Genomic DNA, 6502 nt, shown 5'->3' on the forward strand with positions numbered 1-6502 from the left:
AGAAAGAAAGAAAGAAAGAAAGAAAGAAAGAAAGAAAGAGAAAACAAAACAAAAATAAGGCAGGGTGATATGCACTGCACATAACACACGGGGGTTCCTGAGGACTGAACCCTGTAATGTCAGAGTAAGAGCCTCCACTCTTGGAACCAGCCTCTGAGGCCAGAGCCAGAGTTTCCCTCAGAGCTGGGTTCACTCACCCGCTCCACACAGAGCTAGAGGCACTGAGGTTGCCATTCCTGTTTCAGTGCTGGGACAGGATCAAGTTGGCTATAAAAGACTTTGAAGCCATCAATCACCTCTAAGCCTTGGCCTCTAAGACTTCCTGATAGGCCCAGACATTACCTCCCCAAACACTGGGTCATTTCTATGCTTTCCACGCAGAACTGAGCAAGAACTCAGGTTTCTAGGAGCCTAGCCAAAGGCAGGTGCTGGGCCAGGCCAGGATGGCTTGGGGTCGTATGTGAAGATGTCTCCTTCTCTTCCGTTTTGCAGAGTCCCAGCGCCCTACCCTTCCCCACCCTGGCTAATGTGCCACAATTACCTCCTAAGTGCCCAAACAAATGTGGCTGCTGGGGAAAGTGACACGGGCTCCAGGTGATGGATTCGTGCCATCGGGGAGCCGGGCGGAGCGGGCCCCATGCGGGGGGGCAACACTAATATTGTATCAGCGTCGGCGCCGGCGCCACGAGCCGGTGATGAATATGTGTCACTTTACACGGCGCACACTCGGGGGCCTGGCTGCGCAGGCATGGAAAATAGAGTGTCTGGGATTAATGATATTGAAAATGATAGAGAGCAGATTGGAAATGGCTTCGCCTGCCCGACCCGCAGAGATGGAAACGTACCTCACAGCTATCTGCCCAGGCTCGGCCCCCACCTGCCCCCCCCCCACTCCCGCCACCTTCCACTCGCTGCAGAGGCTCATGTTGCGGACCCTGAGTCTTGGTCCTACCTGCCCGCTGCTTGAGATGATACAAATAGGGATGGGTAGATTTGTGAACAGAAAGACAGAACATCAAAAAATAAAATAAAAATAAAAAATAACAAAATCAGCCCTTCAATGACTTTTGACCTGCAAGATCCTCGTCCCCATCTACCTAGTAAACCTTGACCTTGTCCACAGACTAAGCTCTGATCTCAGTTCCAGCTGAGACATGCCTCTGGCCAGCGTAACTCAGTAGAAGCTTGGAAGTCTCACAAGAGGATAGGAACTAGGGTGACAGAGAGGGGTGTGTGTGTGTGTGTGTGTGTGTGTCTGTGTGTTTGTACAGGGCAGAGTGTGATGGAGCACTCAGTGTAGTGAATTCCACTGCCAGGGGAGAACTCGGAACCCAGGCTATTACTCTATGGAATGAACTAGTAAGGAAAGGAACAGGTGTCTCCTCCACTGATATTTAAGTGTTTATATTGGTTTTGATGAATATATACAAAGTGTATATCTGGAAGGGTGTGTGTGTGTATGTATCTGATCACAAACACACCATTGGGTTGTGTCTTTCCTGGGCGAAAACAAGAGTAAGGCTGTGTGCTTTTGGTGTCTATGTTCATGTACAATGGATTTTGCCCTTGATTGTGGCTCACCTTAGACCACTTTGTGCTCATGTGACTCTGCAAAAAGTATGTCTGGGAGAACGTGCCTATGTTCACCCAAAGATGAGGGAAATCCGGGCAAAGACAAACTTTTCTGTGATCATAGGCATTCATCACCAGCTAGACTCTCAGCAACAGAGCTATATGCTTTTCCGTGTAGGAGTGAGATCCATCATGCTGAGATTTCTGCAGAGGGATGCCCAGCTTGAGACCATCACCCTAGCACAATATCTATCATACTCCATTAAACAAGGACAGACTTATACACCAATCCACTCAGTGATACTAGTTTTTTTGTTTGTTTTGAGACAAGGTCTTGCTAAGTAGTCTAGTCTGTCCTCAAATTCCCCACCCCCACTCCATCCTCCAAGGGATTACAGACATGTGTCATCGCTCCTGGCTTACAAATACTTCCAGGGTCTCCTGGTGTGGCAGGTACCCTCTGATGAAGGAAAAAACACAGTCTCAGATGTCATAGACTTATAATCCATTGGAAGAGACAGATGCTAAACAAATAAAAGGCTAAGTAAACAGATAATGACAGAGCAGGGAAATGCTACAAAGTAACCATTTGGATGGCTGTGGCAAAGATTAAGGGAATGACATGTCACTGGCTGAAATGGTCAGGTCAGCTTCGTTATAGTGACTTTTGAACTGGAGATGATGTATTCCTGTGGAGAGGGGAAAGCGGGAGTCAAAGGCCTTGGACACAGTCTAAGCCCTGCTGGGAGGCCAGAAACTATTTCAGTTTTGCTCTTGGAAGGTATGGAGCTGTGTGTGTGTGTATGTGTGTGTGTGTGTGTGTGTGTGTGTGTGTGTAACTGGCCTGGCTTTTATGTGAGTGATGGGAATCCAAACTCCAGCCCTCATGTTTGCAAAGCAAGTGTTTTTATCCTTTGAGCCATCTCCCTGTCCCCTGTCAGAAGGTTTAAAGAAATATGTAAAATTCTTAATTTGAATAACTTGTTACTTAAATGTGCTAACTTACACAGTTATTGCTGAAAAAAAAAAACGTTTACTTTCTTAAGGTTTCTTTAGAGAGGGGGGAGGGGGGCCAGGGCTTCATGCTTGTTGTAATTTCAGCATTTAGAAGGTATTGCTATGAATTTGAGGCCAGTCTGTGCTACATAGTGAGTTCCGAAAGGAGACTGGAAATGGTCAGGATCAGCTTTTTTTTTTTAAGATTTATTTATTATTATACATAAGTACACTCTAGCTGACTTCAAACATACCAGAAGAGGGCGTCAGATCTCATTATGAGTGGTTGTGAGCCACCATGTGGTTGCTGGGATTTGAACTCAGGACCTTCGGAAGAGCAGTCAGTGCTCTTACCCACTGAGCCATCTCACCAGCCCCAGGCTCAGCTTTTAGTTATAGTGACTTTTGAATTGGAGATGATGGATCTCTGTGGAGAGAGGAGAGCAGGGACACAGTCTCAGCCCTGCTGGGAGACAGAGCCGGAGGAGGGACAGAAGGAAGAACAACCCCCACACACACACACACCCATCTCAAAGAGAGAGAGAAGGGACACAGCATGCCATGGTTGCATCCTCCCACCCCCACCCCCACCCCCACCCCATGGTCAGTCTAGGATGGAGACTCGGTGAGAAGTACTGATAGCTGTAGTCATGGTGTCTTTCAGGAGGTGATGAGGTCAGCTCCAGGTGCAGGGTCTTGACATCCCAGTGTCTCACACATGGTCCTCACTTGAGACAGAACCAGTAGACTGTATTTCCTTAGGGCTTTCTCAGCAGCACCCTGAAGTTCTTGGCAGCCTTGAAGGACCTTTTGTGGGGACCACTCTCTTCAGCCTGGCCTCTCTAGCTCTCTCGGGGGCCCTTCCTCACCCTCTCTTTCTTTCCTCCTTGCTGGGTTGCTGAGAAAAGTCTTGCTCTCATCCCTCTCAGTCTAGTTCTCCTCGGAAGCAGCAGCGCCCTACCTCCCACCGACCCCTGCAAGCTGGCACCCGAGAGGAATGGGCATGAAGGGGAAGAGCTGTGTGAGGCCCACTGTACCAGAGGGCAGAGTGGCAACTGACACCACCTCTAGACTGCAGCTCCCAGGCAACACGCAGTGACCTCAGTTCTTGGAGGAGGGAGAAGGAACCAAGGAACCAACTGCTCCCTGAGGCCTTCCCGCTCCCTTTCTACTCAGTCTGGCTCTGCTCACCCGCATTCTTTCATTCTCTCTCAATCTCTCTGTTCCTTCCTCTCCCTCCTTCCCTGCCTCTCTCTCTCCCTTAGTCATTTGCAGAGCGGAGATGGCCTAGCCCATCTGGGAGCGAGAGCGCTGCCCGGTGACGGAGGCGCAGGTAATAGCCGTGTGGAGGAGAGACGTGGAAATTTATGACATTGAAAATGACTGAGGGAGACTGTATGTGTGTGAGTGTGGGAGAGCAAGAGGGGGGAGGGGTGGGAAGGGAGGAGGGAGGGGATGTGCACACTGCCGCCTTACATATGCTCAAGACCTGACTTTCTCCAAGGGAGGACAGCCTTGTTGGGGTTTAATGCCCGGCCATGCACAAAGTCAGACAGACAGACAGGTGGTGGCACGGAGTGGGAAGGAGAAAGGGGGGGCAGCAACTGCTAGCACAGCTAACAACTGCAGGAGAGCCACCCAGAGCCACCGGTTGGCAATGGCCTGCTTGTCCCTGCCGGTCCCCCACCCACTTCAGGAGTTCTGGTCCGAGGAGGGACAATCCCCACGAGGTAGGGAAACATGGGACCTGGAGTCTGAGCTAGAGCTTTTCTCAGGGTGAGGCCAAGAAAGGGTCAGGCACCACAGTGGGTGGGGACAAAGCAGAAACTGAGCCCAGGACTCCTTTCTCCCAGAATGGGTTCTGTGCCCACTAGGTATCATTGTGAGGAAGACAGTACAAATGGATCATGACAATTAAAGGTATAGCCAAAATGACTTCCTTACATCCTCTTGTCAGGAGAGAATCTGTTTCTTGGGATACTAAGACCCCTAATTCCCTCTACCCCAGCCATCTCCAGACCACTCAGGATACTGTTACTAGGCATAGAAATAATTAGGCATCCTTCAGTGCTCCTCTAAGGAGCACTGGGGAGCACCCCAGGCCCAGAACACTATACACTCTTTTCTCCTCCTCAACTCTGCCACCACTTGGCTCACATACTGTTGACTCTCTTCCCTGCCACAGGAAGGTTTTAAGCCAAGATTCACTTAACAGGTAGCACCCAACTAGAAAGAAAAGGAGGTGACTCCTAATTCTACAGTACCCTTTTCATTTCACTGGCCCTCCACCGAGTCTCATCCCCCACCCCCTTTCCCACCTTCGTCCCTTCCAAGGCTTGTGAGGAGGCTGTCTACGGGCTGGAAACACCAGAGTTAGGGACAGAAAGCCTTCCCCAAAGCACAGCTCTTCTAAGTGACCTGAGGCTCCTTGCTGAATGTCTTTGAGGGTGGTTTCCTTACTCTCCTAGAAACTGGGGTTATAAATGCCTAGCCTTCAGGCCATGAGGAGGGTCACATGGCATCCTTATATAAAGTGACCGGCACAGAGGAGGCTCAACAAATGACAGCTGGCATGGGATCCCTCTGACCATACCGTGTCTCTGCTTACAGCTAGGAATGAGGCTGAGAGCTGTGGATGAGGCAAACAGGCAAAGCAGCAACAGCTTGTGAGAATGCTGTACGCTTAGAAGGAGGCAAAGCCAGAGCCATAGTAGAAGACTCGAGTTAACCCTAAAAGGGACTTCCCATCCTTAGATCCTAGAGAAAGCCACCTTTCAAGGTCACCTTCATCTCTCCTCCAGCCTGGTCCAGCCTGTCCTCATCCTAAAGGCAGTTCAGAAATAGCAGCAGCTGCCCTGCCTGATGAGCAGTGGGGGAGGTGAAGAGTTCACTGGGCTCAGGGGTTGTGGGCCGCAGGCCTCCCACCCAGCCCCAGTGCCCTGGCCTGGCCCATTGTGGCCGCATAAAAGGTGACGGATGGTTAATAGGGGAGATAACAGGATTCATAAGGGAAATTTATCGGTCACTCTGGTGGTATAAATATGTTTATAGTGGACCAAGGGGAAATGAAGAAGCCCCAATAAATCACCATGAAGCCACCAGCAACTAATAGGCAAGCGGCCTCAGGAACCCCAGCGTTGGTGCTTGCAGACGCCCCCTCTGGCTGCCTGGTAATGGCATGGTGGGGCTACAAACTCGACAGGCCCACGCAATAGCAGGAACAGGACTCCAGGGGCCACCTCTGCTGGACCAGAACTACCTTGCTTTCCTGTGACACCACCCCCACTACACTCCTCACCGTGGAGAATCTGGACTCAGCTGACTGGAAAGACTTAGTGGGCTTGTGGGTATATGGGCTAGGGCCAGGAGACTCTGGGACATGGGCTAAAGCCTCTGGTGTCAGGCCAGTTTCAAAACTTGATGCTATCACTTGGTAATCCCAGCCTCTTTAGGCATGTCACTATTTGCAAATTGACAGAGAAATTTCCAGTTACTTTTAAGAGCCACAACCCATTGCTGGGGGTGCTTGGCACCTTGAAAGCCTGAGTGGCAGCTATTCTTGCTCCTGGGCAGGGCTGCCCCTGTTGAGAAAGTGTGAGAACTAGAGGATGTCCCCACACCTGTGCTCAATAAGAAACCTAAGGCTCTGAAGTTAGAGGCCTGGTCACAGCCACACCCTAGAAAAGAAAGACTGATTGCAAGCTCACAGTTCATAGCTTAGATAGGTCTATGAGAAGTTTCTGAGGGCTCCTTGTCTGTGCTTGCAGAGGAAATCTAGGATGTTAGGGGCCCTGAAGCACTCAGGGCAAAGCCAAGGGCCTCTGGTAGTGACTGCAGGTGCTAATGCACAAGGCCTCAGGTCTCCTGCTTCCTCTCCCACTTCCCCTGTCCCTTGCTGCAGAGAAAGGGCTGGCCTGTCCTCAGCCCCTCTCAC

Source organism: Mus caroli, chromosome 4 (assembly GCF_900094665.2).
Source record: "Mus caroli chromosome 4, CAROLI_EIJ_v1.1, whole genome shotgun sequence".
Classification (NCBI taxonomy): Eukaryota; Metazoa; Chordata; class Mammalia; order Rodentia; family Muridae; genus Mus; species Mus caroli.